The following is a 16,609-nucleotide window of genomic DNA, read 5'->3' on the forward strand; positions in this document are numbered from 1 at the left end:
ACATACACACTAATAGTCATTGAGTATATGTGACATACTTTTCTCAGACTTTTTTTTTAATGTTTATTTATGTATGTATTTATTTATTTACTTTTGGCTGCCTTGAGTCTTCATTTTGGTGCACAGGCTTCTCATTGCGGTGGCTTCTGTTGTGGATCATGGGCTCTAGGCACACGGACTTCAGTAGCTGTGGCACGCAGGCTTCAGTAGTTGTGGCATGCGGGCTCAGTAGTTGTGGCTCACGAGCTCTAGAGTGCAGGCTCAGTAGTTGTGACACATGGGCTTAGTTGCTCCACGGCATGTGGAATCTTCCCGGACCAGGGCTCAAACCTGTGTCCCCTGCACTGGCAGGAGGATTCTTAACCCCAGTGTCACCAGGAAAGTCCCTCTCAGACCTTTTTATTTGTTTTTATTATTTATTTATTTATTTATTTATTTATTTTGCGGTACGTGGGCTTCTCACTGTTGTGGCCTCTCCCGTTGCGGAGCACAGGCTCCAGACGCACAGGCTCAGCAGCCATGGCTCACGGGCCCAGCCGCTCCGCGGCATGTGGGATCTTCCCGGACCGGAGCACGAACCCGTGTCCCCTGCATCGGCAGGCGGACTCTCAATCACTGCGCCACCAGGGAAGCCCTGTTTTTATTATTTTTTATCAGGCCCTTTTAAATGCTCAGTGACGATTCCTTAGTAAGATTATCATGTAAGTACGAAGGGTACTAAGTGAAAACCTAGATGCTTCCAGAGACTTTGCCATGCCTTGCGTAGCTCTTCCCATATTCTCGTCACCCCTGTGCGTCCGATGCCACGTGGAAATCTGGGGGCTGCATGGGAACAGAGAGGAAACCTTCCAGGAGCCCTGCTGCTCCCATGTCCCCTTTCAGGGATCAGAACATCCAACTGTGCAAATCTTAAATAAACAAAAAAACACCTGGATTTCCTCCTTTATGCATTTCACACTCTAGTTCCTCACCACTTCTCCCCAGGTTCCATGTGTCTTGGGGACCACTTTCTCTCTCAGGGCCATACCTATCCCTGAAACGATTGATACCATGTTCTATTTTTGAGGAGCAAATGGCTGCTATTTTTAAAGACTCTTAAAAAGGTGCTTAGAATGTAGATTGTCATTGTCCAAACCAATCTGGATGACTAAGAAAACAGGAACTTGTGCAAAAGTGAAGGAGACCACCTGGTTCATTTCTTTAGACAATCGAGGCAGAGTGTTTTGAATTGCAAGTGAAACATTCAGTAACCAAAAAAAGCTGGCACCACTATAATTATTTTGCAGTGGCCTGACATTTCAATGTTATTTTTATTTTGCTGATGAGAACGAGAATGAGAATGAGAATAGGAATGAGAATAGGAAGAAAGAAGTTTGGGTCCTTCAGTCCTGAAAATTTGAAGTATGTTATTTTTTATTTTTATTCTTTTTTGCGGTACGCGGGCCTCTCACTGTTGCGGCCTCTCCCGCTGCGGAGCACAGGCTCCGGACGCGCAGGCTCAGCGGCCATGGCTCACGGGCCCAGCCGCTTCGCAGCACGTGGGATCTTCCCGGACCAGGGCACGAACCCGTGTCCCCTGATCGGCAGGCGGACTCTCAACCACTGTGCCACCAGGGAAGCCCTGAAGTCTGTTTTTGTCTGCTGTAGTGCTTCTCTAAACATCAAGTTCTCACTGAAAAGCCAATCTGGGCAAAGACCTTGAACTCAGGGCTTAGCATCCAGAACTCCAGCTTAGCTATGCTCTGCATCAATGCAGAATGTGAGTTTTATTCTGTTAGACCTCATTGTCCTTTGTAGCTAAAGGAGAGAGTTGGTCTAGAATTACTCAAGTCCCTTCTAAACCTTCATCTTAGTTCTTGAAGGAAAACAGGAGGTCAACCATGTACTTTATTTTCTTCAAAGAAATCATTAACCCCAGAGTCTTCTTTTGAAAACGGGGTAAGTGGCCTAAATTAAGTGTATTCAGCAGGGCCAAGCCCCCTGCCAGAGGTCATGTTTCTCAACTCCCCACATTGTGATGCATCTGAGGGAGGAAGAATGATAACCTGGGGTTCTTTCATACAGTGATTTTTGTGAATGAGATGCTTGGTTGTCCCAGAAAGGCCCTGCATGTTACTCTCTGTGATCCGTATAGAGTTAGGTGCCAAGGAGCTAAATCTGAGAAGTTGTGTTTCGTTTTGTTTTTGCGACGATCTTTTAATCACAGTAGGATACTCTTGTGAGTGTGTATGGATTGGTAGGTAAGGGAGTTATCAGAGTATACAGGACCTTCAATAGTACTGGAGCTATTGCATGTGGAGAGAAAAACAAGATAGAGTCATGATAAGGTTCTTTTAATGTGGGACAGACTTTCTCAGAGATGAGAGGGTTTTTTTAAATATAAATGTATTTATTTTTGGCTGCATTGGGTCTTTGTTGCTGCGTGCGGGCTTTCTCTAGTTGCAGTGAGCGGGGGCTGCTCTTTGTTTTGGTGTGCGGGCTTCTTATTGTGGTGACTTCTCTTTTTGTGGAGCGCAGGCTCTAGGCACTCAGGCTTCAGTAGTTGCAGGATGCAGGCTCAGTAGTTGTGTCTCATGGGCTCTAGAGCGCAGGCTCAGTAGTTGTGGCACACAGGCTTTGTTGCTCTGCAGCACGTGGGATCTTCCTGGACCAGGGATCGTACCTGTGTTCCCTGCATTGGCAGGTGGATTCTCAACCATTGCACCACCAAGGAAGTCCCTAGGTGAGAATTTTTATATATTTATGTCACTGCAGAAAACAGAACAAGCCTCAGTAAGATCAAATGGCAGAAAGACCATCTAATGGCTTTTCATTAGAGAGTATTCTCTCCCGAGCATTTAGCTGCACAATCTACTGCTTTGATATACTAGAGTCATGAAACCCAGAGTGGAATTTTCAGGAGTAAGAAATGAGTCTCTGCACAACTAAATGGAACCCAGAAGATGGGGAAGGAAGTCTTCACACTGAGAGATCTCAACCTGACAGCAGGGGCTGTAAAACAAAAGCTGGAAAGACAGAAGGGGAATGCCAATTGCCAGGCACAGAACAGAATCCCAGGGCCAAGGGACACATGATGAGCAAAGATCCAGAAATCAACCGGATGCCACAGAAATGTTTTTAGTGGAGGCAAATGGCTTATTGGAGAGACCATTTCAACTCCTTCCCCTGAGTCCCTAGATACAAGCAACAATGTTCTTTCCACCTTACAATTTTTCAGTAGTTAGACACAGGGCATTCCAGCATTACAAACTCCTAAACAATCTCTTCTACTCAGTCATTAATTTTCTATACTTAGTAGAATGCTGGGACTGACTTGTTCTTTCTCTAGCTGAAGATAGGATGAAATTCTAATGGCATAGCCTTTGATCAGCAGCCATCATGGATGTTATTGGATGATTACTTATCATTGCCCTTGTTTAAATTAAATAAATCCTCCTACAGCTATGGTCCACACTATCCCACTTGTTTTTTTTTTTAGGATTTATCTCAGTTGATATTTTCTCAAGAAACCTTCCCAAAGCAGGCCAGCTGCCCCTTTATTGAGTCTTCTAGTTCTTCTCCTTTGTAGCACTGACTGTAAGTATGTGTATAAATGTATGCATTAGTTTGTTAGGAGTATGATAAGAAAATACCACGGATTAGGTGACCTAACAGAAATTTACCTTCTCGCAGTTCTTGAGGCTAGTTCAAGGTGTGGGCAGGGTTGGCTTCTTCTGAGGGACTCTCTCTTGGCTTGTAGAGGTCATCTTCTCTCTGTGCCCTCACATGGTCTTTTCTCTCTGCCCATCTGTCACCTATTATCCTCCTCTTGTGAGGACACCAGTCATATCGACTATGGGCCTACTCAAATGACTTCATTTTACCTTCATTACCTCTTTAAGGGTCCTATCTCTAAGTACAGACACATACTCGGGTACTGAGTGGGGGGGTAAGGATTTCAAAATATGGATTTTGGGGGGCACAATTTAGCTCATAAGAATATGTATTATCAGATATAGAGCACAGACCTGTGGTTGCCAAGGGGAAAGGGGGTGGGGGTGGGATGGACTGGGAGTTTGGGATTAGCAGATGCAAACTATTTTATATAGAATGGATAACCAACAAGGTCCTACGGTATAGCATAGGCAACTATGTACAATATCCTGTGATAAACCATAATGGAAAAGAATATACGAAAGTATATATATATTAAAATATACACTATATATGTATGTATAACTGAATTGCTTAGCTGTACAGCAGAAATTAACACAACATTGTAAATCAACTATACTTCAAAAAATAAATTATAAAAAGAATGTGTATTAATCATATGTCTCTATAACTGGCTGCTCAGTGTTCCTGTCACCATAGAATGTAAGGATTCATGGGAACAAGAACACTGCCTGCCTTGCCACCACTATTTGCCCAAGGCCTAGTATAACACCTTGCTAATAACAGCCCCTTGCTAATATTTGCCTAATGTATAAGCAAGTGTCTGAATAAATGAACGATTAGAATTGACCTCCAAAACATTTCTGAAGTGTCTCACGTCAACAGTGGAAGAAGAGTTAAAAGTGATTTTTAACCATATTCATGTTACAACAGTTCTACAAGGCAGAATGTGTCAAACCCAAGAATGAGCCATAATCAGGGGAAGTACTAATCAGATAAAGGCCAGTGGGGCTCCCAGAGGTGGGGAGACGGCTCCCAGAGGTGGGGAGGCGGCTGTGTCATGAAGGCTAAAAGTGCTCACCCTATTAATACTTGTGGCCAGATGGTTTTAGTCTGCAGTCCTGCAATTCACAGAGCAGCTTCCCCAATATCACCCTTTTTCATAGAATCCATTTGTATCTCACCACCATCTGTACATCAAGTAAACATGATGACTTGGTGAACCTCATCCTCTGCTTCGATTAAGCTGTCATCAATGCCTCTGTGTTTTAACTAAGATAATGTTGATGAGAAAATCCCATTCATGAGGGCAAACAAATGATAGCCACAGGGCCATGACTGTCACAACAAGCTGTCTGGCTAGGCGCAGAGTTTGAGTTTCGGGAAGACAGACGTATGATGAGGCATTCCGCTTTATGGAAACTGAGAACTGCCATTGCCGAAGCTTCAAGATATCAAGCAAAGCCTGGGAATGTTTACCAAAGGAGAGGTCTCCTGGGCATGTGTAGCTTTTTCAGGCCTGAGTAATGATGATGACTTACTCTTCCTTCTTCTCCATTTCTCTCAAAAGAGAAACAGAGGGAACTAGATTTGTCTTATGGGAAAATAATTTAATAGTCAAAACTTCTGTCATTTCCTTTGCCTGTTTTCTACTTTAATAATTCTTTCATATAATTCACTTTGCCTCTATTTGTTACCGAGCACATGTTCCTATGTCCAGTGCACAGTGAGACCAAACAAACCAAAATGTCAGAGCTTGGAGCAGAGAAAGTTTTATTGCAAGGCCATGCAAGGAGAATGGGTGGCTCATGTCCCCCCAAAGCCCCAAACTCCTGGAAGGGTTTCAGCAAAGCAGTTTTTATGGCAAGGTGAGGGAGGGTTGTGGCTGGTTGCTGCAAACTTCTTGGTGTTGGAATCCTTTGTTCTTACAGCTGTTCACCTAGGTCAGGTCAGGATGTTCCTGTAAACCTCCAATAGGACAATTGTTATTCTCTGTTCTGCAACTTTTTATCTCTATATGAATGGAAAAGTGTTATCTGCTTAAAGGTCAGAGCCTTGAGAATGGGCTATCCTGTATATTCCAGGCTATGGGCAACATTCTTAACTTGAAGCAAAAGCAATAGAATACAGAGGTTAAGGTAAGAGAAAAAGATCTAATATCGAGTTGGATTTGTTCTTCCCTATTACACATTTAATTCAGGAAGCTTTTGAAGTATCTACTTTCTGCTGATACTGTACTCAAATCTGAGGATGGAAGTATTGCCCTCCGAAAGCTCATAGGCACTGTTGAAAGGGACAGTACTGAACACTGATGATGCAGTAGGGCAGATGCTCAGGGTACAGGGGGAGCACAAGGGAAGAGGCACCAGAAAGGGTGAAAAAGGGAAGGCTTCCTAGGGGCAGGGGTAACACAGCTCTGTTTTGAAGAAGGAATAGAATTTGGTCAAACAAAGGAGGAAGGGAAGGATGCCCCAATTAGAGGAGAGAAATAGGGGGAGATCTAGATGTGTAAGACTCCACAGGTGGCTTAGAGTGCCTGGATCACAGAGGGCGAAGGAGCACAGGCAAAAGATGAAGCAGAATTTTGTTCAGGGACACTAGAGTTTGGGCTGTCTCCTAAAGGTGACAGACAAATATCTGGCTCTGGAGCTGACCCTCATTTTTATCAAGTAGACACTGGAACCGAGCATGCAAGTCCATCCTAGAGACACTATGCCTTCACCACCAACCACGAACATGTCACAGTTTGTATCTGACCCTAGTGTATGGCAAACCCAGCTGTTTCCCTCCCAGATGCTGACCAAGGGTTCTGAGGATCCAGGTTATCTTGACATATGAACCAGGCTTTCACAGCTAGGAAAGGTTTAACCTGTGATTTATGGTCTAGATGCCAGAGAGGGCCCTGCTGCTGACACTTGGCAGTGGAGATTCAGCTAGTCTGTTGCTGAATCAATCAAGGAGCCTTTGGAGAGGGTAGGATGTTGCTGTTTTGATGCCGAGGGGTATACCAAAACACGATGCAGACTCTGACCCCTAGGAACTTGTAATCCCATCGGGGAGATAATACTTACAGAGATGAAGAGTTAATTAATGGTACAAGGCAGTAAATAATACGAGCTAAATGAATAGATCAGACAGTGGATGTTATATGAACTTAAAAGGAGAAATCTCTATGTATTGATCTGGTCAAGGAAAGCCTAATTTCTTTATTTCCTGGTTTATTAACTTATTCTCTCAGTCATTCAGTACTTTTTGTGCTGTGCTAGGTGACTGTGATAAAAGTTTAAAAAAATGTATATATATATATATATATATATATATGTTTCCTGTCCCTATAGTTAAGGAAAGGAAGCACGAGGACAAAAACTGGGCATTGGATGTGAATTTGGATAGTGGGAGGACAGCATGCAAGTGAAGTAGAGGCTGGGAGAGGAAGCTTCAATTAGCTTAGTGCATTCACTAGGAGCATAATGAATACACTAGTCTAGCTCGAGTAGGGAATTTGTGTAGAAATATTGGGAAATAAGATGGTGAGGACAGATGGAGACTTGATTACAGAGGCATCGATTGTCAAGATAAGCATCTGAGTTTCATTCTCTGGGCTCCATGAGCCACTGGAGGGATTTTTGCTGCAAGATTGATACCGTAAGTCCCCTACATGTGAACCTTCAAGTTCCAAACTTTCACACATGTTAACGTGGTCTTCAGCAACTTAGTGACCCTCAGCCAGAAGGTGGAGCTAGATCTGCAAGAGGACGACTTCATTAAGCTCCTTGCTGTGCCACACGAGGAGCTGACTAATGATGACCTGATAGAATTGGAGGCCAGAGAAAGGACGAAGAGGGACAAGAGGAAGAAGAAGTAACTGAAGAATCGAAGAGACTCACGATGCAGGAAATGGCACGGGGATTTTCTTTATTTTGTTTTTATTAATTTTTATTGGAGTATAGTTGCTTTACAATGTTGTGTTAGTTTCTGCTGTACAGCATAGTGAATCAGTTGGGATTTTCTTTCTTTGAGGAGGCACTGTTAGTTTTTGAGGCACAGGACTTGAGTGTAGAACGGTACACAAAGGTTGCAGCAGCTGTTCACGGTACAGTCCAGTGCTACCCTATCATCTATGAAGAGAAAAAAAGAGCTACTACCTAGACATCACTGGATCATTTTTTCAAGAGGGTAGATAGAATTGAATCCAGCAAGGAAACAGAACCTGTGCCATCAGCGTCAGGTATGGGTGACACTGCAGCTTGCCCTCCGTCTCCTATTGCTGAGGATCCTTCAGCGCTACCATCTCCCACCTCCTCTCCCTCCTCCAGTCAGTAACTCTTCCTGCCTGTTCGCTCGATGCCAGCCCCTGTGTGCCAGCTGTTGTACTATACTGCTGTACTTTTCAAGGTACTGTACTGTAAGATTAACAATGTTTCCTTTATTTTTGTGTTTGTTTCTTATTATGTGTTTGTTCTTAGTTGTGTGAAAAGTATTATAAACCTATTACAGTACAGTACTATATAGCCGATTGTGCTAGTTAGGTACCTAGGCTAACTTTGTTGGACTTATGAACAAATTGGACTTATGAACGTGCTCTCAGAATGGAACTCGTTCGTCTGTAGGGGACTTACACTAATAACCTTGCTCTCTAGATAGTTCAAGGTATCCTGTACCAGAAAGAGGTCAGAGGCTGGGAAAAGAGTGAGGCCATCAGAAAATTCCCAGCTCCTGTGATAAGGGATAGAATCAAAGTTGAAGAAGAAATCTGAAGAAATATGTGAATTCAAACCACTGTGTGTAGGGAAGCGTTAATAGAATTTGATAATTGATGGATAAATAGTCTCCAAGAAAAACAGGACTCAGGACCTAAATTGTGGTATAATGGTACTAATAATTGGAATATGCTCTTTTATGATGTGATTGACATTTTAAGACTGCCTTATTCAATTATTTAGATATTCCCCACTTTGTTCTCTCAAAAATTGAAACTACCTTTGAACTATTAAGGAAGGGTTGGTATGAAGGGATATGGAGAAACAGCTGAATTGGGTTTTCTGGGGAAGATAAAGCCTAGAAACTTCCAAGTCAAGCCAGGCAGCTGTGTCTTTATTTTACAGATGGAGAAGCAGGTTGAGAGAGATTAAGAAATCTGTCTAAATTGCTAGAAATTATAAGTGGCAGGGTCTTGAGCAAGGGTTAACAGGCGAGTAAAGCATCAAGGAGATTTGTAACAGGTCATTTCCGGGGTTGGAAATAGAGTCCTTCGGGGACTCTGCTCTGGCCTGGACTGTAGCTCTGTGTGTCCTGGTGTGGCTGTATGCCTGATGGTTAGAGGTGCTGGGACAGCCACCCGATTACAATGTTTCTGTCTTCAAACCGTGAAAAGAGACACTGAAATAAGATGAAGGCTGAAATGCAAAGATCTGTTAGGAATTGGATTGAGAATGAGAGAAAAATAGAAAGGGAGGGAGACATAAAGCAAGCCCTTGCTTTCTGAGACTCTGCAATCTCAGAATTATTCCCTGAACCCAGCAGTCCTCAACCAAGGGAAATTCTCCACCCCCATCTACCCCGGCCTCCTGTTCCCCCAATCCCATGCAGGGGACTTCTGGCAATGTCTGGTAATGATTTTTTTTTTTTTTTTTGCGGTACGCGGGCCTCTCACTGTTGTGGCCGCTCCCGTTGCGGAGCACAGGCCCCGGACGCGCAGGCTCAGCGGCCATGGCTCACGGGCCCAGCCGCTCCGCAGCATGCGGGATCCTCCCGGACCGGGGCATGAACCCACGCCCCCTGCATCGGCAGGCTGACTCTCAACCACTGCGCCACCAGGGAAGCCCTGATCTTTTTTTTTAAGCACAAACCTAACTTTATAATTTTCTAGCATGGCCAAATAATGTGCTAAGCATATCCATATAAATTTATCATTTTATTCTCATAAAACTCTAAGGTTGGTGGTGGTGGGGAACTTTTCCCTTTATTTATTTATCTTTTACTTGCAGTACAGTTGATTTACAACATTGTGTTAGTTTCAGGTGTACAGCAAAGTTATTCAGATATATAATACATATAGAACTATTCTTTTTCAGATTCTTTTCCATTATAGGTTATTAAAAGATAGTGACTATAGCTCCCTGTGTTTCACAGTAGGCACTTGTTGGTTGTCTAGTTTATATATAGTAGTGTGTATATGTTAATCCCAACCTCCTAGAGGAAAGCATGGACAGAATACCCTTTAACCTAAATCACAGCAATATTTTTTTTGATCCATCTCCTAGAGTGATGGAAATAAAACAAAAATAAACAAGTGGGATGTAATTAAACTTAAAAGTGTCTGCACAGGAAACCATAAACAAAACGAAAAGACAACCTACAGAATGGGAGAAAATATTTGCAAACGATGCGACCAAAAAAGGGTTAATTTCCAAAATATACAAACAGCTCATATAACTCCATGTCTGGTAATGTTTTTGGCGCTGGGGATGGGGACATCCAGGGAGCTGGGGATGGGGGCATCCAGGGATTCAGGGATGCTGCTAACCATCCTACACAAGAAGCGTAGTACAAAATACCACACCCTCAACAAAGATTATCCAGTCCCAAATGCCCAGTGCCAGAGTTGAGAAACTCTACTTTAAGGGAAAATGTTACTCCTATAAAAAAGTTTAGGCCTTCAGCATATTGCTTAACTGCTTTTAGTGCCAATTTCATCAAATGTGAACTGTAAATTATTGGAAAGGTCCCATTATAAAAAGTATTTAAAAAACACATGAGGGGCTTCCCTGGTGGCACAGTGGTTGAGAGTCTGCCTGCCGATGCAGGGGACATGTGTTCATGCCCCGGTCTGGGAGGATCCCACGTGCCGCGGAGTGGCTGGGCCCGTGAGCCATGGACGCTGAGCCTGCGCGTCCGGAGCCTGTGCTCCGCAACGGGAGAGGCCACAACAGTGAGAGCCCGCGTACCGTAAAAACAAACAAACAAACAAACAAAAAAAAAACACATGAGATGTTGGTAATGATATTTATCTAGAAAAAAAATCAAAGTAGTAAAAGTGAGAATTCCAAGGTCAGACCTAAGCGGATATCATTTTAAGAAAAAAAAAGTTGAATTGTGCCTTAATCCTTCTTAGAAGGTAGAAGTTCCACGAAAGGACAGGACCAACGTTTGAACTCAGCCTTGTCAAAGGGGAAGTTGCCTTGTGAGAATAGAAACTGGTGCAGCCACTTTGGAAACACTCTGGCAGTTCCTCAAAAGGTTAACTACGGAGTTACCATATGATTCAGCGATTCCACTCCTAGGTGTACATCTAAGAGAACTGGAAACATAGGTCCACACAGAAATTTGTACAAGAATGTTCATAGCAGCATTATTCATAATACCTGCAAAGTGGAAGCCACCCAGGTGTCCATCAGCTGGCAAAAGGATAAACAAAATGTGGTCTATCCACACAATGGAAAGACATTCAGCCATACAGATAGACTGTTACAAGCTGCTACCTACGATGAACCCTGAAAACATTATGGGAAGCAAAAGAAGCCAATCACAAAAGGGAATATGATGTATGACTTCATCTATATGTAATCTCCTCAGTCGGCAAATCCGCATAGACAGAAAGTGGTTGAGTGGCTGGCACAGCTGGAGGTGGGGGCCTGGGGAGATTGGAGACTGATAGCTAAGGTTTCAGCATTTCTTTGGGGGGCTCCAGACATTTTAAAATTAATTGTGATTGCTGCCTAACTCTGTGAATATACAGAAAAACATTGAACTGCATTTTACATAGATGGAGTGTACAGTATGTGAATTTCATCTCAATAAATCTATTTCAAAAATATAAGTAAATAAAAGCAAAGGTGAATTCCACAGCAGAAAATAGAACTCTGCAGAGGTAATTGGCCATCAGAGCAATTCCTGGAGCAGAGCAGGGCTAGCTTTGGAAGTGTGGAGAGCAGAAGCAGAGCATCCTGCGTGCCTGAGAGCTCAGCCTAGGTGCCCGACCCTTTGAATCCTGGCTCTGCGGTAGCCATAGGACCCAGGGCAGCCTCGCCAATTTTCTGTTTTAGCATCTACAACGTGAGGACTATAAAGCTTGGCCTCCAGGACTATGGTGAGAACTAGGGATTCTATATTGAAATTATATACTAGGAAAGTATAATTATATACTTTCAATTATATATTGAAAGTGCCTGGCACATTGTAGATATTCAATACTGGCAGAGTGTATTATTAGCTATTTTTACAATTGGGCTGTGTTTCACATTTCAATTTGCAAGTTCAATTGCAAGGGTGGAAAGTGTCTCTTTTTTTTTTTTTCCATGAAGAAAAACTTCTAAGCCTATTTAACCCTCTCTGTGAGAGACCTTTTATACTAATGCCTTAGGCTGAATTCTGGGACCAGGAAGCAACCACTTTAAGTAATGGGGGCAAGATGTGGAAAAGAATGAAAACTTTCCCTATCCTTTATCTCAGCCTCAACAGTTTGTTAGTTTTGAAAAAATGATTATAAACGTCACACACTTTTTTAGAAACTTGGCACATTCTAGTACTCTGTATAAGAGAAAGGAATCTGTGATTCTATCATTCAATATCGTTCCAGTATTTCTGTAGTTATTTTTAACAAAATGTGAACTGTACCACACATACTGTTTTTCACTTTTCAGGATTTCCATATCATTCCTGGAATTATGATTTTTAATGACTATATTATATTCCACGTTATTATTATTACTACTAATGGTAGAGAAAATTTCATTTACAATAGTGACAAAGAGGGTGAAATACTTGGAATAAATTTGACAGGAAATGTGCAAAACCATACAAGAAAAGTGTTAAAACACCCCTGAAAGGCACTGAATAAGACTTGGACAAATGTAACAAGATATCCCATTCTTGGATGGGATAACTCAACATTATAAAGATATCATTTCTCCCTAAGTTAAATTACAAATTTAATATAATCTCTATAGAAACATCACAGTCTATTTCATGGCATTAGATGCATTATACTAAAATTCATGCAGAAAAACAAAGATTCAGGATTATGTTCCATGTTATTGAATACACTGCATCTGAATTATCTACTTACCCTTATTGGAAATATTAGTAGTTGTGAATTTTTGCTATTAAAAATGATGTCATGAACTCTCTTCACCATAAACCTTGTTTGCAGCTCTGTTACTATTTTAGGATTACTTCTTCAGAATAAAATTCGTAGAGATGAGGTATGATATTTTTAGGGTTTTTGATACTTGTTGGTAAATTGCTTTCTAGAAAGAATTATCAATTTTGAAATTGCCTGTTTCCCTCTATATCCACTAACAGAGACTATAATTGGTTTTTATTCTTTCCCAGTCTGGGAGATGACAAATATTATTTAACATCACATCAAAGTTCAGAAATTTTATGTTTGTTGTCATCCAATAATCTTTCCAGAACCAAAGTCCCACATTTTCAGCCTCAGCTTTTCAATCATATGAGTACTTAGCACCCCAAAGTGGTCCTCAATACTGTATTTTTTCACCCCGAGAGGTTTTTTCCCCAAGGAGGTGTTCCTGGCCTCAAAGGTAACGCCTTCCTGTTCCTTTCATTGAGAACTTCTAGTTTTTCAGAGCTCCTTATCTCAGGTTTTTGAAGGAAAGCAACCTGATGGAATTGATTTCCCCTAATTTGTGAATAATTAATAGCCCTTAAACCTGTACCTTTTAAAGAGTATTCTTAAAATATAAATCTGGGGCTTCCCTGGTGGCACAGTGGTTGAGAGTCTGCCTGCCGATGCAGGGGACACGGGTTCGTGCCCCGGTCCGGGAAGATCCCACATGCCGCGGAGCGGCTGGACCCGTGAGCCATGGCCGCTGAGCCTGCACATCTGGAGCCTGTGCTCCGCAACGGGAGAGGCCACAGCTGTGAGAGGCCCGTGTACCGCAAAAAAAAAAAATTCTGGAAGAAGCTCCAGGGGTGTGATCTTGGATCTGTTAACAGAATGAAGGGAAAAAGAGAGCCCAGGTAGAAGCAGATTTTTAGAGAGGGATCTGCCAGTTCGCTTGCCTTGGCATCTATGCCCGGGTCAGCTCCTCTAAGCCAGTCTTACTTTTCTTAGCTTCTTTCCTTCCTCTTCTGAAACCTCTCACAGATTAGTTCCCAACCTGGGCTGTGCAATTGAAGTTCTGGGGGTCTTTGAAACTTCCAAGGTCTGTGGCCACCCCCAGAAGTCTGTCTTAATTAAGCTGGTATAGGGCCCAGGGGCCCGTCTTTTCAAAATCTGCTCAGGTAACCCCTTTGTGTGGTCAGCAGCAAGAACTACTGTTCGAATAATTCTAAAAGCTAAGATTTCACACAGGCTCTCCCTGCAGGGACTAGGGACCATGTAGGAAAAGATCAAAAGAGATCGAATTAAAAGGAAAAGCAGACCAGAAAGAAAAAACAAAAAGAAAAAGAAAACAAACAACTGACCAAGCAAACCCTTATTAAGTGATGCTTTTAAAGACAGAAATGTGGATAGTGGCCTGGGGAGGGGATGGGACCCCAAGTCAGAACATATAAGCTTGAGCCCCAGCCCTGGTCCCCTCACACTGAGTAGACCTCTTCCTCGGGCCAGTGTCCTCTGTACAGCGACTCAGTGATGTGTCTCTAGCTAGATGGCACACTCCCCCCTGGCTTCCGTCTGTACTTTCTTGCCTACTGTATCCCTGATGCCTAGCTGGGCCCTTAGGGGCTATTTCCACCCTATGTGTTGAACTAGTTACTGACTTCCTTCCAGCCCAGTCTAGAGTTTACCTGAAAATGCAATCTCATCTGTTATGCAGAGGGACTTAAATCGGTACGCAAATGACAGTAAAAGGAGTAAAGACCTCAGCTGGCCATGCCCCCCAAATGCCCCTGACAGAAGTCAAATGTTCAGCACCAAGAAACACCTGACAGACCCTCTGCCTCATTAGCAGAATCCCTGTTGCTGGGACCCAGACCCTGGCCTTTGGGGGAAAGTAGGGCCTCCAGGCTGAATAGCTTCTGGATTCTCCTCTCCACCCCAAGCAGATGTTCAGGGCCACAGCACACACTGGCTGAGTGGGAGCTGGCAGAAAACGCAGGAAGACCTACATCTGGGCCATTCTGAACAGATGGAGCACGGCTGCCCTGGTGCAATGCAGCTGGGCCCCCAGCCTGGTGCTGTGCTTTCCCGGGGGCAGCTTCTCCTGCCATCAGATGGCTCAGGGGCACGAGCTCTTCAGCAGCTGTTCTAAGGAGCCCTGCAGACCTCTGGTCTGATTGTCAGTGCTTTCTTCCCAGCTGGTTTCTCAGGGACTGCCCCCCTGTAGGCGCTACCAAGACTGAACTCCTTGAGCTCCGGAAATAGCTCTTCATCCACCCCTTCCTCTCCACTTTCGCTGCTAATACTTTGGCTGAGACCCTGGTCATTCTGTTTCCAGCCTCACCTCCTCCCAGCCCCGACTTCTGGCCACCAGGGTCTCTGAATGTGCAGCTCCAGGCAGGTCATCACCACGCCAGTGGTTTCCTCTTGGACTCCCAGTGATTTCCTCACTTCTAGACCAGTGATTTCATTCCTGGCTACACATCAGAATCATCAAGGGAGCTTTCTTAAAATGCAGATGTCTGGGACTCCATCACCAGAGATTCTGAGACAATTGGCTTGGGTAAAGTGCCCTCCAGAATCCTTTGTCCGAGGACATTGTTGAAATGCCTTCCTTAGCCTGGCACACGAGGCCCCTGACCGGACTCTTCCCACCTGCTTTCCTGTTGCCCTGTCCTGTTTCTCATTCCAGACCTTTGCTTCTCTGTATAGGCTCTCTGACCCCCGGAACTCTTTAGAAGTGAGAAACTCTTGCGCAGTTTTCAAAAACCGCCTCCTCTATGAAGTATTTTCAGGATCCTTATGTGGAGTTAGGTCTTTCTTCTCTATCCCCGTGTTACTGGTTCACCCCGAATTGCAAGCAGGGCTGTTGTTCACTTGCTTCTCTAAGCCACCAGCCTGAAATTCTCAAAGGACCGTATGTTAAGCCTCTTTGCCTAAGTCTCTTCCATCTACCTGTGGATTACCCCAGGGTAGAGACCAGATGATATGACTATCCTTTCTCCCAAATGCAGGGGAGCATTTTTGTGGTTGCTGTTCTGTCCTTTTGCTTTAGTGAGCATGATTTCTACTTGCGATGTGATATGACCTGTCCTACAGGCCCTACTATGTTAATAGGTATAATTCTCACAAGAGCCTGTGAGTACAGTCATTCTCCCCATTTTGCAGGGGAGGAAACTGAGGCAATGAGAAAAGGAGGGTAACTCGGCCCATAGCAGGGCACATGTCTATTGAGTGAAGACATGGGGGGCTCTGTGATCTGGTTACAAACAAATCTTTGTGACTGGACTGGGTAATACGACCATGTTTCCTTCAGCAAGCACTTTGCACAGACAGAGCCTTAAAAGATGATAAACTTTTTGTAGGAAAGAGTGAAAACACTGGTGCGTAATTCCCAGCACACTTTCCTCAACAAGGTAGGTCGGCAGTGCAGTGCAAGTCAAAGGCATCTGGGGCAAAAGAACGAGAGAGAAATTGCCTTTTAATAAACACCCACTATGCCCACAACCTGGGAACTTTCCTGCCTGATCTCAATGGATCCCTTACCAATAATACAGAGTAAGAATTATGGTATTTACAGAAGATAAAACCAGAGCTCCGTGAAGGTAGGTGACTCAGTGTCACATAATTAGTTAAGGAAAAAGGTTGGAACTAAACTAGTCTGTTACCTCCTTTCAGCAGGAGACTCCTCTGCCTGGTATGTCACTGGAATCTAGCTTTCCTCATCTACTTTTGCCTCTAAAACAGTTTATTTTCTTTACTAAAAAAGAAATATGTCACGTGTAGAAAAATGCGAGAAAACTAAAATTGCCTTTAACCCCACCACTCAGAGATTAAAAATCACCGGGAACGTTTTGAATTTTTCTTTTTTTCTTTCTTTTTCACTTT

General features: G+C 43.4%; 1 protein-coding gene across 1 annotated transcript in view; it reads left to right on the plus strand.

Annotated features, from left to right (window-relative positions):
- Positions 1 to 16,609, plus strand: part of CNTNAP5 (contactin associated protein family member 5) — an 886,651-nt gene that overhangs the window by 502,592 nt on the left and 367,450 nt on the right. The gene's annotated exons all lie outside the window — the stretch shown is intronic.

This window comes from Globicephala melas, chromosome 7, assembly GCF_963455315.2.
Source record: "Globicephala melas chromosome 7, mGloMel1.2, whole genome shotgun sequence".
Taxonomy (NCBI): Eukaryota; Metazoa; Chordata; class Mammalia; order Artiodactyla; family Delphinidae; genus Globicephala; species Globicephala melas.